Source organism: Anomalospiza imberbis, chromosome 3, assembly GCF_031753505.1.
Source record: "Anomalospiza imberbis isolate Cuckoo-Finch-1a 21T00152 chromosome 3, ASM3175350v1, whole genome shotgun sequence".
Lineage (NCBI taxonomy): Eukaryota > Metazoa > Chordata > Aves > Passeriformes > Viduidae > Anomalospiza > Anomalospiza imberbis.
The window spans coordinates 80,047,028-80,069,725 of record NC_089683.1 but is presented as its reverse complement, the minus strand read 5'-3'; positions in this window follow the sequence as shown (position 1 = coordinate 80,069,725).

Here is a 22,698-nt window from a genome sequence, read left to right as displayed (position 1 = left end):
GCATTTAATGTGATGTAACACATATAAATTACTAAGATTTGGTTAATGTTTACTATATTGTCTTGAGGCTTCTTGTTATCCTGGAAAAGTTGATTCTTTAACCTGTAATTCAGTTTCAATGCTTAACAGTGTTTATTTGAGCTGAAGAGATGATACCAAAGTACTTCTGTGTTTTAATAATGAGAACTGTGAAAGTAGCTTGAATGGATCTTGACTGGATAAGGCCTTATTGCCTACTCATGGCCCAAGGAACCTGTGAGAGCTGGTCTGAGTTGGATCTCACTTGAAAGTCAGCTAATTGTCCTCTCTGCATCTCTCAGAAGCTAAATTACTCAGTGATCCCAGAAGAAATCTGGACAAGAAGCTCATGAAATAGCTTGGAGCACCCAAAATTTTGCCACTGATATTTTGGGTTTCATACATAGTAATTCTGGGGTTCTGCTGAATTTTATAGCAATATTTTAAAAGTAACACCAGGCATTGCAGACAGTAATAAAACATGTATATTCCTTCTGATTTGATGTTTTTATTTAAAAAATGGTTTGCATGTGTTTAACCAAGAAGAAACCAATGAGTTTACACGATCATGCAGTGAGTCACTACAACAAGTTAAAAACTTCTCTAGTAAGTAAATTTTCTCAGGAAGCAACAGAGAGACACTTGAAATTTATATGTACATAAGTTTAATATGGTCCTAAAATCTGTATCTATCTATCTATCTATGCAAACACATATATTTACAGAGAGAGTAAAAAAGCAGGTATAGAGAGTGAAAATAAATCTAAAATCCAACATGTGCCAATACTTACTCCACAGTTGGCTTCCAGTACTTGCCTTTTAAATAATTCTGTCAAGCACTTGCTAACATCTAGTAATTGGGAATACATCAGAATGAAGACTCTCAAATGAGAAACTACTGAATATTGCAGCCTGGGTAGAAGTGCTTATAATTGAGGTTGGAAATTTCCAAGAAGACTATAAGTGATTCCCAAACACAATAAATAGGCCAAATTATTTATATGCCTTTTAAAAATTCCATCCCTGTCCCCTCCTAATTTATAGATTCTAAGCATGCTGATTTTAGGTTTATCAGTTTAACAGAAGACATTGTATTTACAAGATATAAAATAATGTGTAAGCTTTCTAGACAGTTTTTAACTGATGTAGCTCTCTTAATCTGTCTGTTTTCTGCTGAGGAGATAGTGTAATTAGTTTGTCCCTCTCAACTGCTTTAACAATATCCCACAGGATATATGGGCTAATTTCTTCCCTATTGCTATAGAAAAAGTATTATCTTACAATATCTCCAGCTGAGATATTATGCCACAAATCCTTTTCAGAAGCTGAATTTCACAAGCATTCCCAGAGAGCTGCAGATAAAGAGAGCTGTATTTGCAGGCATTAGCAAGAAGGAAATGAAACAGCAGATATACACTACAGTAGGAAATCATGTAAAATTAGTCACCACTACATGTCCCTCTGGAAATGGCTGATTGAATGCAGGTTCCCAGAAACTGAGTGCAGAAAAAGAATTAACAGGTATAACAGAATATGCTCTTCATTCACAGACCACACAATTCAACCTCTGCAGAGGTTGAATCATTAAAGAGCAACTTATTCTTTAATTTGTGAATTTAAGAGGAGGATAGACAGGGGACAGAAAAAAAAATCTATCTATTTAGAGATTTAAAAGCACTGCAGAACAAATGAAAATATGAAAAAGTTCCTTTTATGAAATTTGTGGTAGCTTTGTGGAAGAGTTTCTCTGGAAAAATCCATGGAATCACAGAATTTTTATCTTCATAGAAATACTATTTCAGATAAGATTCAGAGTTTGGCCAGACAGCCTAAGATAGACACTTTGGAGAACAGAAAATGATATACTAGAAGGCTGGATTTGGTATGGGTTTTAATGAAGAGGTATCTGGAAAAAAGAATTGTCTATAATCTGAGAAAAGTTTTCATGATCATACAAATATTGAAACTAAGGTAACACTGCAAATAATTACCTAATTCAAATGTGGAACATAAAATTCACTCTAGTGGTCTTTCTGACCCCTTTTATTTATGCCTTCTACATGTTCCTGGAGGAAAATATTTTCTTTAGGACTTTTCTCTGAAGGAAATACACTGCAGGAAAAAAAAGTATTTTTTGCATGCAGAATCCCTCTGACAATGTTCACACAACTATCTTCAAAGCCCTTCGTGGTCCAGTGCCCATCCACATGGAGATGAAAACAATCTTGTATGACTATGGTGATGGATAGCTCAATGTGAAGAACAGAGCAGCTACAAAGCAGCAATGGCAAGCAGGAATTGGAAGGGAGTGTTTGCAAGTGTCTCATTGTTTGAAACAGGTTTCCAATGAATCTTCATTCAATTACTTCAAATAACAAACAGATTTTTAAATTGAGGCTGTAAGGGTAGTGCCATGAGCATACATTTAGTAATGCTGCAAATAGTTTTTTTTTTTCCCTAATGATAACCATCTGTTGCTTATGCAGGAATGGTAGTAGGGTCCCTCCCCTTTGATGGGGTTGCTCTGCACCAGACTGAAGGCATGTGCACTGCAAAGTCCCACGGCTGACTATATGAGAGAAACAGCACACACCCTCCTCAAATCACCAAAATAAAGAGCCTAAAATCAAGTTGGGTGAGCAGGGCATACATATGAGCACCATGGATCTAGGACAGTGTGCTCACAGGTAGCCGTAAGCAGCAGCCATTGCATGTGCAGGAGCTGTTCACAGGTCCCAGGGGCTGAAATTGTGCTGCTTCACACAGTCTGTGTGAAGGGATGCATTTGTTTGTGGCACAATGCCTGGGCCTCCAGCCTCTGCCACCAGTGCCCTGGCACATAGCAGTGCAGGGAAGCTCCTCAGCTTCCAGCTTGCAGGCACAGGTCAAGCCTTTCACTTGGGAAAGTATTTAAACAAAGTGTGCTCTGGCAGATATCCCAGAAGTGTGCCTGATGTCCTGTAAAACAGCAGGACATTCCTGAGCAGGGATCACTGTATGTGTGCATGTGTATTTATATGTGTGCATATATTTAGATACACACACTAATAGTTTACACACTTTCTTGTGGTTAATTCAGTATCTGATAGGGAGCTCTGATAAGAATAGTTTTTCATTTTTTTGCTAAGCATAATGTTCTCTTTCCTTCATGGGCTGTAAAAATCTCAGAGACCGAACTATCTCCAGCATACTGTCCATCCTAGATATCTGGGCTGCATAAATTCAGGTGAGCACCTGTTGCACCTGGGGAAAAAAAATTAAAATATGTCTTTGCAGGCTGTTGGTGTCTTTCAATTTCTTGGACAAACAGGAATTATTGAAAGCAATGAGCAGGAGAAATGTTTCCATAAAATTTATGGTTCTCCATGGTGGTGGGATCTCATTTTCTTCCCCTTTTGGTATTTGGGAGGGTCTTGTCCTGAGGCAATGCAAACTAAAGGATAGGAGCTGGGCCTGGTATTGATAACCAGGGGGGCAGGGGGGAAATGCTCTGCCTGTTGGTGTCAACAAGATCCCTGCACTCTGGGTGATGAGGATGTGGCCTCATGTTTATCAGGACCAGATAAAGACAAGAAGATTTGTGGTGATAATTGAAGTGTTTGGTCAAGTTTCTGCGACTTTTGGTCTTCTCAAATGTACTGAATACAAAATATTGCACCAGTAAAAAACATCTACAATATCTAAGAAATTATTTAAGAGACCAAACTGCTATGAGCTGAGTTCTAAAGTGCATTTCAATTTAGCTTTCTCCAGGGTGAACTGCCAGCAAGACAAGTCTTTCAGTCTTTCTAAAATAGTATTTGTTGTGTACTAAGATTTCTAGCCTGAGGGTTAAACAATTTTTTTTTTTTTTGATGCAGAGCTACTAAAAAATTACTAAACTGAGAAGGAATTCAAAGCAAGTCCCTCTCTGTTTGATCTGCCTTGATCAAACATTATTGCATTTCCTGCATTACTACCAAGACCCAACTCTGGACTGCTGAACTCCTCTGTTGCACTGGGAGGGTCAGAGTTATTCCTTTTTTGTTGTGCACCCCATTGAGGGCTTTCTTGGAGAAATGGCCTGAGTGACTACACACACACAGAAGTAAAGCAGAGTGCATGGATTAGTGACTAGTAGGTTTAGTGATGGGCTGGAAGCTCTTGGGGAGCATGGCTATACCACTGAGAGGTCTGCAGAAGAACTTTGAATCTACAACAAGGAATTCAAGATATATTTACGCACCCAAAGCACAACCATTTTGGAAATGATATCTGACATGCAGAACGTCCATAGTTCTGCTCATGTAGGATTAAACCAATTGTGATATACAGTACTTCGAACCAAATGTGTGTTTGTGTGTTTGGGTGTGTGAATGAAGGAGCTCAGAACCATCAGTGAGGTTTTGACATAATCAAAGAAGATGTTGATTTCCTCTAGGAAAAATCTTTAATATGCTCGCTACATTGAAGATAAAATTTACAGAAATATTTTCCAAAGATTGTGTTGTCTCACTGGTGGGTCAGTATTTTGACCTTTGACCAAGATAGATACTGGCAGTATTACAAAACACATTTAAACATTTAATCTATATTAGTCTATGTAAGTGCAGAACCACTGTCAGCTACCTACATCACTGCTGTCCACCTGCAGTCTAGATTTAGACTTATGTACACAGATGCCAGTTTGAGAGTGTCATCAGCTAGAATAGAATAGAATAATATTGTAAGAAAGGGTAATTCGAAAAATATTTGATCACAAATCCAGCTGAAAGTCCTCCTTTTATGTGGGAGTTCTCAAGGGAAAAGGATGCAAAGACTATAACAGTCAAAGGACAAATAAAAGGATAAGAAAATAATTTTAATACTGGAATGAACTGTTATCCGAACCAGTGGACATAACAGGACACAATTCATAAAAGTGCAAAAATTCAGGTTGGGAGTATTGAAGCTTTGCAGAAATGCCAAACATTCTCAGACCAAATTTAGCCAGCAGCCAATTTCAATTTCCAAGCTGAAAAAGTCTCTTAGAAAACTGTGCTCATTTTGTTTGTTAACAGAGATAATCAAACAGAATTTCAGGCCTTGTTGTTGTGCCAGGCTGCAGTTCACAAGCATAAAGAATTAAGCCATTCTTACTAGAGAAAAGAAGTAAATTAATGAGCTCTTAATAAATAGTTTAACAGGCAACGTCAAAATATTGTGGGCTTACAGTAAATGACACGGCAATGACTTATGCTGGATTCCTCTCTGAAACCAAATTCTAGGGGTTGCCAGAGCATGCCCACAGATTAACACACAGTGGAAAGCCAGAGTGTGAGGCAGGAGCTCAGCTGTGCTCCATCCCCTTTTCAAATATTATCATAGTCCTTCTGCCAGGTGTATACACTATGCATGGGACTGGCTGTGCAGGTGCCTGTGCCTGTCCTAGCCTGGAGGTGTCTCGGTGGTGCAACACTGAAGAAGCCACAGCAGGGCTGCCTCCCCAGCTGGACGAGTCCCAGGCTCACAGTGACCTCGGTGCTAGCTGATTCTGGCCCCTGCTGTGCTCCCAGGCACTGGATGAGGCTGGGAATCTGTGTTCACTCCATGCAGGTTTGGGCAGAGAGAAGGGGGTGGAGGAAGCAGATAAATGTGACTACAGCTGTTACTGCTCGCTCTTCAGATCCAGTGATTCCTTTGCTGCCATCTGTATGTTTAAAGAGCTCTGTGTGATAATTAGCAGAAACCCTCAGATCAGATCTAGCACTCTTCATGGTGCTGCTCCCATGGGAAATGCTGCAAGGGGCAGTCAGTTCTGTTTAACATCTTTCTAAGCAATATGGAGCATTCACAGACAGCTCAGGCTGCTCATTACTGTCCAGTGTTTAATCCCTTGACCAATTCATAACCAATTTGATACTCTTTTGGTCAGTACAATACTTTCCTGCTCACTGTTGATAGAAAAGACAGGAATTTAAGAGAGGAAAGATGGTAATGCTTAGTTCAAAGCAGGAAAACAGAGCAGTTACTATAAAGAGCAATTAAAGTGCTAAAATATATTTTATCAGTTGCATGTATTTGGACTACAGTACCTTAAAGTGTGTAACAAGGATCTATTTCAAGTGTATTATTGAGGGCACAGCAGGCACCACGCTAGGTAGATCTTGCATTTGAAAATGTGCTGTCAGCACCCAAGCAACAAATTTTCTATTAAAGTACAAAGCACAAAATGTCCATGTGTGGAAATCGCAGTTTTATTTTGTCTTGGGCATTTGTGTCCAAAACAACTTCCATAAATCTTCCACAGAATATTTAATGAGATTCTATATAATTTGCCAAAATTGATCTAAACTATGCAGGTATTTTTCTCCTCCATGTTTCATTTCTATTGAGAAAAGCAATGAAATTAGATTATTATGCTTTCTTTTTAAAAAGAGTTATTTTTTGTTGACTTTTACCCAGCCAAATTACATCCTCTTTATTGAGTCTGCAGATGTTGCAACTTAACTATGGTCATGGCTGATGTCATTTGTGTTCAGACGTTCATTAGTCGAGATGCTCACAGGTTTCTTCCTCTTCATGCTTTCACTCATCATTTCATTATTGATTGTAATTGAATTAGCCAGATGGCTACTGCCAAGTTCACATTTGTTACTTACTCCAGATGACAAAACTCAAAATGCCCTCATGCTGTCATATTTGTTGAGATACTAATTTATTCAGTAGAGCTTGTGCTAAAGGCAGGATTATAGCTTATTATTAAAATGTTTGCTGAATAGTAACAAAGCAATTCTTTGGAAATAGTGAAAGGCTGAGGTTTTCACTGAATTTTATAAAGAAGTCTTGCTGTGATGTCAAGCACAAATCAGGTATTTCCTGATTGTGGAGGAAAAAGGTGTGCTGGCAAACCTGTGTGAGAGGCATGTGTGACCCCACAAGAGCTGAAGGATAGTCTGTCTTTTTGGAAATACCACTGGGGTAGAAAAGCAGTTCTTAGACATTTCAAAGCACAGGAATGCAATTGTCAGTGTAGCTGACATTGTCTTAAATGGCATTACAGTTTTACTCCTAATCATGGTGGACCTGGGGAAACTACAAAATATTGACATATTAATTTTTTCCCCATTTCTCCATCAACCTTGTTGAAAGTAGTACTTTTTTTTTGCAATACCCCATAATCATCAAAAAGCAAAGGTGTTACTGTAATTTTCATAATTTCATTCACATTTCAGAAAACATGTTTAAGGGTCTGTCTGTAATTTGTTTTTCTTTGTTTTTCATGAAATATAACATTTCATTCTCCCCTCCTTGTTTGTTTTTTTTTTTTTTTTTTTTGGCAAAAGTAAAATGGAGAAAAAAGAGAATAAAAGAGAATAAAATGAATATAGAATGTTGACATAGTTTTAATAAATTGCATTAAACCATAAAAGAAATTAAAATAGACAACAAAAGTTTTCCATTAAAAATAATGATCACAAAATTTACCATTTTCACTCAGAGAGTTGTATCTGTCTATAAGACTCTTATCAGGAAAAAAAAATCAAAATTTTAAATGTGTTTCATCTTTTGTCAGGCTGAAAAAATTAAAAACAAAACAAAACAAAACCCAAAAAATCCAAAAAAACCAAACATCCCAAATAAAAAAAAATCTGCACAGAAAAATCCTAATGCAAACAACAATCGCATGTAATTTTACACTTGTCAAGTTTTCTGCCTATGACATACAGTGTCATAGGATACTAGAAAGGCTACATACATGGTTGGATGCAGACATTTCCATTTTTCTAAATGATGATCATTCTTTTTTATTCTTTAAAAAAAAAAAAGTTTCCTTGGGAAATTTGCTTGTTTGTAAGTGCATTATTTCATCAGAAAATCTTTCTCATGGAAAGTTCTTAAATCATACTGATTGCTTGCTTTCTGCCAATAAGGTTTTATTTAAAGTATTATTATTATTAAAAAGTTTTCTGCTATGCCTATTAGTTGTAACAGCTTGATGTAGTGTTTGACAATTTTAAAATTTTTATTCTTCTCAGGATTCAAGGAGGAAGTTGAAAAAGCCAAGGGACATTAAAAAAATCTTTTTGAGAGTCACAGATTGATTTTTCCTTCTCACATTCCAGAAATTAGCGCAAAAGATCTCATGCCTTGTAAGCTCACTGAAGCTCTATCATGGCATTCTCTTTCTCATGGCAGTCTTCAATTTTGCTTTAAAGAACAGCATACCAGTGACAGTCTTTGCAACCAGAAGTTTTCAATGCCCAGAAGATCAGGATCCATGCCAGTGTCCTCAGCACAGGCTCGAGGTGCCAAGGTGGGTGCTGAGGGAGGTCTGGGACCTTCACCTGCAGCAGCACTCAGCTGCTGTAACAGCAACAGCATTCATCTGACTGAGGTAAAATTAGCAAATAAATGAGAGGGCATTTCCATGGCAAGGGCATTTCTGATAGGCATTTCCAAGTTCCTTCCTGGGACCAATATGTGTGCAGTTCTTCTCCCCAAGGCTGTTGATAGCTCTTGGCAAACCAAAGAGCACCTTCCATGCTGCCAGCCTGCAGGGAACAGCAGCCTGCTCTCATGAAACAGAGGACTTCCATACAAAGATTTTTGTGTCCCAAACACTGCAGAGATGCTGTACACAAAATTTTGTGTAGTCAGGATTTGCAAATATAAAGAAGATTTGGATAAAAATAAATATTTAGCCAGGATTTAGCTAACTGGATAATCTCCTAGAAGCTAAAGCTACACCGTAATAAATACACCGTAGTAGCTTTATATGCAAAAGTTAGACCATTATGTTTTTTCCAGTCATTGATATTCAAATATTCTGAACTGGATTTTCACAGAGCAACCTATGTCTCAAACAAATATAAAGATTTATGTAAAGATTAATGAAGGTTAGAGCAAAACAAACAGGAAATAAACTCTCTTGTGTCACAGCTTACAAAGTCACCCTCTATTTCCTTTATCTATTAGGGAGTATATGAAGCTTAAAAAATTCAAAAAATATATATAGCAACAAGCTATAGGTTGGACAGAGCAAACTATATGACAATTTCTGAAACTATGTTTACAGAAAATTTATTTGCTGAAACATAACTTGACATTTATTTATCTGTCTGGAATAATGTGGAAGATAAACCCAAAATCTTTCACAAAGAAATATTACCATTTGTACAGTAACTTGTGCTTAACACAAATAAGCAACATTTTTTAGCAAATTTATGATATTATTTGAAAGTAGGCATGTTTTCTATCTTTCCAGAATAAAGTTAAAAATACCATAGCAGGCCCTTTGGGATGATAATGTAATTTATTCATGCACTTTATTGAGATCATTCTTTGTTTGTGAATTCATCCACCAAAATTTCCATTCTGGTTTTCGATTCCCATTAGATAAAAATGTTTTCTTATGGTTCCATCATTAAGGAAATGCTGTATCAGTCAAATTTAAAATTTTTTTTTTTTTTCAATTTTTGAGAAATGCAGTTGAAAGGTTCAGGACAAAAGGAATATAATTATCTCGATGGGTAGCTTTTTACCACATGGCCTTATTCTGAAATGCAGATTCCATAAGATTTCTTACTTTCGTAAATGTCTTATCGGACTGAAGCCCAACCCAGTTCAAATTGAAGAGTCAATCACTTCATATTTCTGCTATTAAATTGTCATTTGTAAGGAATTGTACCATTGAAGTTAATATCCTACCATATATCTCAAAGTTAAAAAATACGCTGTTGACCATGGACAGCCACAATTTTTTAAGAGTGTTCAAACACTAATTTGTTTATATATGTTAATACAACAGCTTTAAGTGTCTAAAAATAAAATAAAATAAAATAAAATAAAAATCTGCTCTATTTAATAGTAATGGGGATTAGTCTAGAAGCTAAGATCTGCAGATATATTTCCTGTTGCTAGGTCCTTCTGGCCATGTAGGATATGACTGACTTTGAAACCAGTTAATGTTTTCTACCTCAAGATTAGGTGCTTCAGGCGATTAAACTTCTCTACCCTTAAAGAAGTAAACTCAGTCTAGCATAGCAGCAACACTATTGCCCCCCAGATATTAGGTTTTGCAAAGAGTAATTCATCCTGAGATTTGGAAGATTTGTTAGTTCCCAAACTGGCAAACTGTAAGCATGTACGTGAGAAGAAAGTGCAAGTGATACAGAAAAATTCTTAACAAGTACAGTCATGGAACAATATGATTTAAAAGCTAAAAGTAACATAAATTAGACCAATCCTTTCTCATTATACTGATCACATGATTCATCTGTGACCGTAGACATTAGCCCTCTAGACATTTAGGGGTAAATACAGTTTAATTGGATTTTTTAAATAATCACTTCTGTTGCTTCTCTAAACATACAAAGCACATAGAGAACTTGTTCAAAATGCACTTCTATAAAATTACAATTCAAAGGATTTATCACTTGAGCATTAACTTTGAAATTATTACCATACACAAAAAAAAATGATCAGATGTCAGGTATAGGGACTACAAAATGTATAATCTTTGAAAGCAACATAATAAGAGAAAAAATGTCTCTGAAGTTCTGAAGAGAACAAAAATTCTTTTATTATAATTGTTAGAAATTTTGGTATGAAGCTTCACCTTTGTTGTAGAAGCATTTTATTTTTGACTGTAACCATCATTGTTCCTACTATAGTATGCTTTATAGAGTTTATAATGTTTTAGCATTCATTTTACAAGATTTTCTTTATTAGACATTCTTAATGACACTGGATGAGTGCTATGTTTTTACCATTTTTTTCCCTGTTCTCAGAGATGATGAGAAAACATTTGTCATATTCTTCATCCCACTACCAAAAAAAATCCCAGTTTTTATAGGCTATTATAACAATTTGCCTTCACAGTACAACAATGACTTAGTCTAGACCAGCAAGAAATATATAAAATGATAAAATGTTGTTGCAGCCGTTTACTATCTCTTATGTTTCCTCCTACGGGCCTTGGGCCCTTCTGCTGGAGAGAGAGGTGGTAAAGGGAGTGCTTCCCAGCACCTGCTTGGGATCTAGATTCATATTTAAGCTCTTTAAACTCCCCTTCCCCTGTTGTGTAGTCCTGAATTACTTACCTGCTTGATTCTCCACCCTATAAGCCTCAGAAACCTGCAGTCATTACACAACCACACAATCTAGTTATGCCAGCACAAAGGTACTGAGCGGGTGCTCCAAACTTCCAGAAAAGCCCAACAATTTCTACAGCTATCTCATTGATAGGTACACATCCAGTAAATATTTTCCAGTCATTGAATGGGCCTCGCACAAGGCATAAAGAAGGGGCTGGTCTGCATGTTGAAGCTGTTCATTTCAGTAGATAAAAGAGTTACATTAAATAACTCCCATAGCAGAGGCTGTTGACAGGCAGCAGAATTGTTGACAGATATGCTGCTACAAAGTTCTAGGAAGCTTTTCTCCTTGAATTTTAAAATGTTGTACTGCACGGGGAGAGATCTACATGTGCATGGGCATTCCAAATCAGTTTTAAGCACATCCAATTTTGTAAAGAATGTAATGACTCCTATAAGACAATTGATGCAACTGGAAATAAAAAAAACTCAAGTTTCCTTCCACACACTGATGGTGACCCATAGAAGAGTTTATGTCCTTGACATATTGTGCATTTTCCACATAAGTTGTTCTTATAATAAAAATGTTGAGTTTTTTAACATTAAAACCTTCCGTGCTTTAGACAGCCATAGATAGAACAGTACCTTTCACAGTAACCTATATTAAACTTGGTCAGAAACATCTCATTCTTCAGAAAAGATGAAAAGGGACTGTTCCTTTCACAAACTTTGTTTTATCATGGAGTGGAGCCACAACTGAGAAGAGAGAGAAGCTACTTTACTTTTGGACTGAGTTTTGTCTTCACTTATCTATCCAAAATAAACTTGGAATCTTTACCTGACACCTGGAGTAGCTATCTCAAATCAAGCCCCTGAGACAGTCAAGTGTCTGACACCATACATTGCACTGCCCTGGAATTTTGCAGTGCTTCTGAGTCTAATTCTTTGACAAGGAACAGAAAAGCCCTCAGGGCATGGCCACCTGGGACACTGTGCTTCCCTGTGCTCACAGAAGATGTTGTTGGCTCTAGGGCTCTGGTAAGGATTAAAGTGCAGTCTCTATAATCCTTGGTGCATTTAAATGTGAGAGGCTGTGCATTCGATATCATTACCTTTATTTATGCTGAAAAATACCTCTCAGTGAAAAAGATGTTATTGTACGTTGTTAAACTGAAACTAGGGTAACTACTTAGTGGGTGGATTTCCACAGGACCTACTGAGAGTCAAATGCACAGCTCTTCTATTTTAGAAGAGCTCAAAATCATAGATAATAGCAAAATAGATTTCTTAATGCTGAGAAATCTTCGAAGATACGTAACGTATTTTGGTTCCTTATAATTTTAGTGTTTCTCCTGCTCATCTGTCTTTATGTGAAGCTGAGGTCATATAGGGTAAGCATGTGAAAGGCTGTTCATTACAGCAGAGAGTGCTGCTGCAATCCTGCTGTGTCCATGCTAATAACAGGGTCTGGGGCCTCTGCTGACTTGTGTCAATGCCATTGCAGCACTGATGATGGCTACAATGGCTTGTACTACTTGAACATCTACTTAGGGAAATTATTTGCTGTTAGCATGGTTTCTGGAAGTTGCACTTTTTTTTTTCTTTAAGACACATTTGTGATACAGAAAAGAATGTAAACTTTTTGGGCCAATGGCTAGCTTTGGGGCACATATTTGAGCATAATATATGGTGATACTATTTTAGCCTGTTAGAAACTATCTTATCAATTCAAATTATAGCTTTAGACAGGGTGAAACACCAGTCTAAATAACTGGAGGCCAGACTTACTGGGAGCAAAATCTCAAGTTCTTGCACTAAGTGCATCTATACTGAATTTACCATTTCTTAGTCTACTCTTTGGGACTAATTGAGAAACAGAAATGTGATCTGGACTAAAAGAGTAGACTCTCAATCTCTTAAAAATAATTTGTGTAGAAAAAACTGTAATAGAACAGTTTACTAGACAGCATTTTGGAGCCAAAGGGATTGAGCTGCTCTCTTTCAGTAGGAAAAAAAGATCTGACTACAAAGAACCATAAATAGATATTACTTGCCCAGTGGCAATTTGAGAGATATATTTCAAAGATTTCAGATTATTTTGACAAAAAATTTGTAGACAGGCATTGTATGGGCAAGTAGCAGTCACCTTTTAAAGCAAGAGAGAGGAAAATCAGAAAAAGTTTATATACAGCCTTCAGTACTTGCATGATACAAACTGATGTGAACCAGTCACTTGCTAAAACAGCTATAGTTCGATTTCAAAACCTTTCCTTTCCAATTTTGTTGTTCAGACATGATGTGTGCCATTTTTTATCAAATCATTCTGGATAGTAGCTCAAAAATATGACATCACTGCTGACATAACATGATATGACATGATAGGCCTGAGATAACCTCATGTGATTTCATATTTAACAGAAGTATAATTTTGTATAGATGAATATGTTTTAGGTCATTTAAGGTTAGTGGTTTTTTTCCCTAATTGCCAAGAAGTCTGCACACACCAAGAGCAGTGAGTTTGTAAGCTGAAAGAAATGACACCTCTAGGGGTGTCACCCTTAGTATGGGGGAAAGAGTGGGACTTTTCCTGTTAAAAGTGGGAATCAAAACCAAGTCCTTCCAGCTCTGCTCACCACAGCTGATCCTGACTTGCACATACACTATTAGCTGTTCACTATCTGGAGCAGAGGCATTCTCTGCCCACCTGCTATGCAGGTGCTGCAAGGTAGCTGCTCTCTAGGCAAGTGCCAGCCCCAGGAGCTCAGTGTCATGTTTGAGTCCCCACTACAACAAAGTAAAACAGCTATAATTAGTGCTGACACTTCTAGTACTTACTGCTGTCACATACAGGGCTTGTGAAGTCCAACACTGTAGTCTCTCTAGATGAATCCTTGCTCTCTGTAGCTTGAGTAATGCAGTAAGAAGAGTCAGCAACCCAAGTGTTTACGGTCCAAAAGACTAAATAGGGCTTTTTGTCCTTCTTTTTCTGAGGGATTTCAGTTTTAAATTGTGACCTGGTATTATAATAAAAAGTTTTTATACACCTGAAGGAGCAGATTTAACTGACCAAACTATAATGCCAAATTGTAATGCTTTAGTCTGTATCTGAAACAGGAGTCTATGCTATTTTTACTATGACTGATAAGAAGAAAGCATATTATATGTGATGCATGTTATCTAATTCAGGTTCTGCCTGAAGTTGATTTGCATCTTTAAATTGCCTACTTTTTCTGCCAAAATTCCAGAGTCTTGACAACCAGCCCTGATGCTGACATCCGCGTTTAGAAGTTTGAAGTAAGGTCAAACAAGTCCCTTCCGTGGGTTCTAAAAGGATTCAAGTCTATATACACAAACTGTAATTACACAAACCTAAAGCAGAAAGTAACACTAAGATTCCTATAGCCATAAGCTCTGCAATGTTTCCTTTCTCTTCTGCACACATGACATAATTTAAGTTTGAAAACTGGAGTTATCATAGGCCAGGGCAGTACTTTCCCAGCTCCTCTTCCAGCAAACAGCTCTTATGAATTCAATTGATCTTTTTTCTGAGCAGAGATCATGGAACTGTGCTGTATTTTTGTTTGCCTCAGGGTTTTATCCCTTGCCTGTAGTAAGTGACAAACTCAAAGAGATTTGCACCAGTTATTTTATAGTACCATTCTAGTAAAAATAAAACAGACCCCAGAAACTCTAAATTCTGGAATTCCTTCAAATATGAACTTAAATGGTATTGTTATGGATTTAATTTTTTATTTTTAATTTTTCATATGATTTCTTGCTTTTCCTGGAACTTGTGAGCTGTATATTACATACGGACGTTTGTGCTGTATATTACATATTACTATATTTTTTTCATATCCCAGAAATCTCACAAAAGTGAAAAATAGGCTGATGATTCTAGAACAGAATGAGGCTTTAAAACAAAATATAATTATCTTTCAAGCATCATTAAACAGCAATTTTGATTACAGTTGCCATGAACTGCTCATCTGCTGCTCTAGGCAAGAAAAGAATGGATCATTTTTCCACCTAAAAATATGACTGACAACAGCAAGAGGACATAAACAGTCCAGTTTTACTCAGATTTACATGATTAACTTGTATCATTTAGTCGCTGTATAAAACGAATGCTTTCCTTTCCAATCTATGTGCAATGAATATCAATAGCAATTTCACAGGAGTATTAAATGACAGCTATGGAAACTGGTTTGAAAGAAGTAATGATGTAGCACAGTAATGGTATAAATGATAATGGCAATAATGAGCAAAAACTAAAGCAAAAGCTCTGTCCTGCAGAAATTCATCAGTTTTGCTACTGACCTAAGCAGAGAAGTGGAGGGTTGTTCTACATTTTTACTTCAGACATTAGGAAAGCAACATTTATAAAAAGATTCTGAGAGTCGTTCTACTTAAATTATAATTAATTGAACTTTTCAAAGAATTTGAAATATTTTTCTCTGAAAGTATAATGTGTTCTCATTTTATATAAGGTTAGCATCTGCTTTAGGATAGTGCTCTGTATTGACAGATCACATTAATATTTTATATGGGTTTTATAGGGAGGTTTCATTTATAAGGACAAAAAATCCACAACCCTATCATTTTCTTGGGAAAAAAACTACTCAGAGATATTTCATCCAGGCAATACCTGTGTAACTCTTAGCTAAGGTCTTTAACATTAAAATGTCTTTTATGCTTGCAATATCCTGTGAGAGAGGGAAGCTTGTTTTTTTTTTTCGAATATCTATGTTCAGATAACAAAGATAAAAGAGCTAAAGACACAAACTATGAAACTTGTCTGTATTCATTCAGAATGTCTGTGAAAGAGTCCTAAACCCAAATAGATAATTGTAGATATGAAATAGTGTATTTACATCTTCCTTCAAACTCTTCCCATAGTATAAGCAAGATGGTATTTGAAATAGCAGGACCAATATGCACAGCTTATTTCATTAACCTCTTCATATTAGTTTATGAAAAAAAAAAAGATAACTTTTTCATATACCCTTTTGTCATGGATTTGCTTGAATTTTAGGTTTTGTTTATTTTAAGAAATTTGCCTACTTTTGAAAGTGAGGTTTCTTTGTCTGAAACCCTCTAAATTAATATTTGCCACTTGTAATTTTTAGGTTTCATGGCTGTCTTACAGTTAATTGGAGAGTGGCTCATACTGTGTAGGTAACACCTGTCATGGTAAGAAGAGGATTTAGGCAGCTCTGGAAATAAAAATACGCAGATACTTTCCTCATTAATCCATGGAGAGATCTGCAAAACTGAGACTTCCATAAACCAGCAGGTAGTTATTTAATCCATTAAGCAATCATTAAAATAATAAAAAGAAAGAGTCCATCAATTTGAACACACTGATTTCCACTGCAACAGAGCTGATAGCATATGTACAAAGTATATATATCCCAGCTAAGAAAGGGGACCGGAGAGGAAAAGCTACTCTAAAAAAAGAGGCAAGTCTGAAAGAGTAGTATGACAGTGGGTTTACAGCTCAAGAAAGACACATAAGACATTCCCTCAGTGTTATCATGACAAAGTGCACACTGTAGGGACTTAGACACTTGGGTAGTTTCTGACAGTGGCTTGTTAAATACTTACATATAGTAAGAGCTCACATAAATGTAATTGAGTCTCACAAAGTTTCACCACAAGGATGTGGTCTCATGCAGTCAGCAGAAAAACTGAAATTTTTTAAAGTTTTCAGTTTGGAAATTGATAGGGAGAGAAAGAAATTATGTTAGAGGCTAAAACTGGCCCACATCTATTTGCATGTATGCAAATGTATGGAAATGTTCTGTTTATTGATGCTTCGAAGTTGTCATCCTGATTCACTGAGTGAGGGCTACCACAGTTTACACAGCACCTGAAATGCAACTTAAGAAATTTAATCTTACCATCCCTTGTCTGAAGGTAGAAATTGTGCTGATTCACTGAGTGAGGGCTACCACAGTTTACACAGCACCTGAAATGCAACTTAAGAAATTTAATCTTACCATCCCTTGTCTGAAGGTAGAAATTGTGCTTTATCTGAATTAGAAAAAAAGTGATGCATGTGTGCCCTACATTACACATACACATATATAAAAATTTGCAGAGGCTGCTTTTTTTATGAGGTTCACTTATTTCTTTCAATTAGTCTTTCTGAATTGGTCAGATTTATGACTTGATAACAAGCGTCCTTAACATCCAGTTATGTTTGTCATGAATTGAAAATTACAGTAGAATTCATGTGTGGTGTCACTACTCTTAAATCAGTGGAGCTCCACTGTAAATGGATTGTAATATTTATAATTAAAAACATGAGGTACAAGTAATGGAAACCCTGTAACTGATGTCCAGCTTCTATGTAAATAAGCTTGTAGATAAGACTGGATGAATACAGTGCTGGTGGTGTTCCCAGAGAGCATGATTACAGTGTTTTCCATTAATAATACTAAAGCCATCTTTAAAGGCAAAATGACACTGTAAGTTTAATATTTTTACTAAAAATGAGATTAATAACTATCCTCTTATTGATTACTTACATGACCACAGAATTATTTATCATTAGAGTCCTGAAACTGAAGATGGACATAAATTCAAATTACTGGGGAAATTGTGTTTCAGGATAGAAAAAAAAAGGTTACAAGTTAAAAAATAAACAAAAAAAGGGCCATTATTTGTTCTCTAGGGATTGATTAACTGTGTCAAAAGCAGTCAGACAGTAATCTCTTAGTTCTCTTTACTGGGAGGTAATGAAATGTAATTAGTGAGAAGAGACAGCTTTCGCACTAAGGAAAGGAGTGGAGACAAAACAGGAACAACAATGGGCACAGAGAATAATGCTACATAACAATCCCTATCAAAACTGAATACCAAAGGTGTTTGGCCTCTGCTCTTTGTTGCAGGGCATTCTCACTTTAAATAACCCCCTGAAAAAGGAGAAAAAGTTGTATTTATGTTATTAATGATATGAGGCTTAGTTCTGCTAGGGCTGAAGAGACAAGTACAACTCTGCTCCTTTGCAATTATATAAATCCTTCCAAGTTCATATTAAAGTGTTCACAGATATTTTCCCCCCGTTAGAAGTACTAGTTAGTTTTATTTAGATTGGTTTTTTTTTTCCTCTTTTTCTTCTTTGGTTTGCCTATATTACAGACTTATGTGCCCTGAAGTTCAAATAAATGTGAGTTTAGATTAATCCAATTTATATGTTCTTGGATCTCATTGAGAACTTCCAGGTAAAGTTTGGTCAAATGTACATTGCTTATGCATCTACAATGTATGCAGGGCAGGACTGCATTAGAAGAGCTATAAGCCTATGCCTAGGGTCTCAAATTCCTTGCAATATTTGCTTCACTCAGGAGTGAAGTTCTCATTAAAAGAAGTTCCTGGAATTGCTGTTTGCATGCAAGAGCTTGGAAGTGTGATCAAAACATTCTTGAAGGGATAGCACATGCCAGCTGAAACAGGTTCCTTAGGCACCCAAAGATGCCCCAGAGAAGAAGGGGGGTCGCTCCGGGCAATCTCAGCCAAGCCACCCAGCTCAGCCAGCTCATCCAACTGGTCATAAAAACAGGGGTGTCATCTGCTGGTGCACACCAGTCAGCTGGGACCCCTCTCAGTGCTCTCTCCAGGCTGCAGACCAGCCCCACTGCTGATCCCTGATGGCAAGGTGAATGAGTGAAGTTTGTGAGCTTTCGAATGCATGTGGTTCCTAAAAAAACCCAAATCTCAAAGTATTATTTGTGCACTGATATCCTTTTCTTTCTCTATTGTTCTGAAGATAATCTAACAAGGTCCATGATAGTTCTCTATCATCTCTAAATACAGACACTTTATAGATATGTGTGTATGGTGTGTTAGAAGCATAATCAATTTGTTCCAAATGTCACAGTGTGTTAAGTAACCACTGGGCTTTTTTTTTTTTTTTTTGTAATACATAGAGTGGAAATAATCATCTTTTATTTTCTTACTCTTCTTGAGGGGAAAGGAGCCTCCAGGGATTTAATTATCTAACTCTCCTTGAAATTTCTGAGCCATCTCCCCAAGGATGAAGCTCTGCCAGTCTCTAGTAGTGCTGTTTGAGAAAGAGCAGTCCCTGTGTCCCAATACCCTGGATACTGCCGAGGTAGACCCAGTGCCAGGCATTTCAGAGATGTCCTTGAGCTCCTCAGGCAGAGGCAGGAGTCTGGTTCAGTAAGGCCAGAGCTCCTCATGGCTTGGGAGTCTAGAAGCAATTCTAACCTTTCTAACTTTGTTCTTAAATTGTACTGCAGAGCAGTAATTCCAGTATTACATAGACCTATTTTACAAAAACAGCCTTTTTTAAACTCTGATGTTTGGGTTTGTTTGGAGTTTATTTTGTCTGTTTGGGGTTTGGTTTTGTTGTTTGTTTTTGGTTTTCTTTTTTTTTTTTTTGGGGGGGGGTTGGTTATTTTTTGGTGGTTTTTTGGTTTTGTTTTTTCTTGTTTTAAACAGGGACTTGGCAATGTATATCATTAAAAAAACCCAACAAAACTAAACCCCAATGATCATTAATTTTGAGTAGTGACTATTTTATCATTCAAGCCATTTAGAACTATGACTTCTGTGTCATGCATATGTTTCTGAGGTGCTGCAAGGAAAAACAAAATAAAAGATGAAAATGCTGAAGCTTATGCTTGCAGTATATACACTTAAGGCCCATTGTTTATTTTTTTTTCCTCTCTCATAGTAGATAATATTGTATAACTTGCCTTTGATACTAATTTTTATGCATATTTTAAATAGGGCTTTGAACCATTTTAAAGAAATCTATTATGGAAACATAACCATGTAAAAATTAAGGGAAAATACTTATCTCAGGAATACTACAGTGAGTATAAATTTTACTTACTATGTTCAAAATAGCTTTTTTGTACAACCATCTTTCTGATCACATGTAAGCTAAAGAAATCTGGGTTACAGGGAGGCACTATTTTACCTCTATGTACATTTTAAATGCAGCAGGAACAGTGTTTCTAATAATGGGGCTGTGAGTGTTCACCTATGTCTAAAGTAAAAGCCAAAAGGTTTCTAGCTATTCATTGGAAAAAATTACTGGGCATGAACAAAGCACAGGTAGAAAAAAATAACTTTGTCTCTTGTTAAACACAGGCTTCATTTTGCATGTATTTGAGGATCAAACCTCAAAATTCCATTAAACTTTGCTGATAACTACAAAGAATTTCCTAATACAGTTTTTGTCTCTTCATTACTGTTCTGGATCCTAAGACTTTCAAAATCATCAGCTTTAATTTCCTTGTTATTGCATAACAACACACAGAAAAAATAATTTCCTTCTGTCTAGGAAGCACTTAGATCTGCCAGCTTCTCTCAGTATGTATCTAAAATTTCTTATTTTTTATTAAATTGACTCATATCCTAATGAGTGCCCTATTGAAATCCTACATCTGGTTACTTGCAGGTAGCAGAATTTTTCAAAACAACCCAGCCATTGATCATTACTACTAATTTCTCCTGAGGCACAAAAAGGCATGTGAAAAGGAGTGAAGAACAAAAGGGTATAAGGTTCAAGCCCATAAAATATCAGAGTAAAGGCTAAGGGCTATCAGAGCTGCAAGAAATGTGGGAAATAAACTCAACAAATGAGAAATGTAATTTGGATTAGGCTGAATTTTTACACCTACAGTAAATGCTACATTGTATACTTCCGCATTGGGCTTAATGAACCGTGGAGTGGTAGAAAGGCTTGCTCAGAGGCCATGAGTATAACAGGATCAGGTACAGTGTTAGAAAAAATGAAAATTTCAAACTTCAATGACTACTAAAGATTTCAGAAATGTGTGACAGTTGCCATGCTAGACAGAGAATGAAGGCAGGAAATGTAAGTTAATTGTTCCTCAAAGAAAGAAATTTCAACTTAAAAAAACCCTTTAATTTAATGTTATAGATCTTGATCTTGTAATAAACCTGGTAATTCATACTTCCCTGAAGATAATCTTGGATACTTCTGTTCTGATATCTCCAAAGTGTGTTGGCTGAGTTGCAAACAATCATTATAAATGTAAGTGAGAATACGTCATCTGGGACTGTTTCATCAATCTGAAAGAAAACTGTGGAGGGAATCAGGAAGGAAATGAGCCTTTTAATTAAAAAAAAAAATTACTAATGCTTTATGATGTGGTCTAGAGGCTTAGATATGCCATCTATGAATGAAATCAGGCCATTTCTTACTTCAGCCCTTTTCCAGGTGCTTTTTAGAGGGGGACCTCAGTTTGGATGCCAAAGCCCTTAGATGTCTCACCCAGCAGCTTCCTGTGCTGTAAGGTTGAATATATGTTTGAGCTGCATAATACTTCACCAAATATCTCAGAAAGCATTAGCATTTGATAATAAGTCAAGATAAGATGCTTCAATGCACACTAGTCACCCCTTGGAGAGAGTATGTGGGTATAGATAGCACAGTAATGATGGCAGTTATGTTGCTCCATGTGCAGCTGAGAAACACTCAGATATTCCAGTAAGGGATATGATATAAGAACAAAACCTGAACAATTCTATTAAATTTAGAAACCTGCTGTCTGACTAATAATTTTTAAACTTCAAATATATATGTATAGCCATGCTGAAATGTTGCCTGCACACTATCACATACTAACTTACTCAGGATAGTAAAAGCCTATTAGAAATATTTAAATATCAATGGAGAAAGGTTTCCTCTTTTGTTGTTGTTTTTGTTGCTGTTTTTAAGTGATTTTATGCTATAATGTTTCTAATTTTATTTCCATACCCTTAAACCTAAAGTTGCATTATTAGAAATTTATTTATGCATTTTCCCATCTCTCTACTATGTTTTAGCAAAACTGCAGAGTGGCATACTCAGTAACAGAGAGTGTTTGTGAATTTTAATATTCCAGTTTATAATTATATCCTCAGCTGATGCAGCTGAGCAGAGTTCCACTGATTTCAACGCTCACACGGACTGCTAAGCCTTTTAAAGAAACTACACTGCGGCAATTATTCCTGGGCAGCTGACACTCTGCAGGAAGGAATATAAAATTGTTGGGGTTGTTTTGTTTGTTTTCTTTCAGGACTGAGTTTACTTAGAATTTTATAAGCTTTTTTCCTGTAGAGTTGTGTTTGTTGTATTTGGACAACAGATGTTCTCTTAGATGCCATGATTCCTAATCTTGGAAAAACAAACCAAAATTGGACTTAATCATTTTGCTGGATTGTGGTAAAGCTTATATTCACTTCAGGAAGTAACTTTGCTGAAAGATGTCATCTTTCAGTGGAAGGCGAAAGAAGGTGAAAGGAAAAGGCAAACAGAGGGTGCAGTTGATATTCAATTTTAAAAAAGTCTCAAAATTCTAGACATGTGAAGACACCTGGCTTTAGAAGAAAACACAGGTCTATGTCAGAAGTTCATCTACAAAGCCAATTCTTTCGGGAAACTAGTAACAACATAGTGCAGGGTAAGGTGTGGATCTGGAAGGTTTGAGAGAACTACACATTAGAGAAGAGGTCTGGATAATGAGGTACATCCTGCTTTCTGAATTATTGGAGGTGTAAAAGGCTGTAGAAGAAGCACAAATCAGTTACATGTAATTTTATTTTATTGACTGTGCATCATCCTCTCACTAAAGCCATT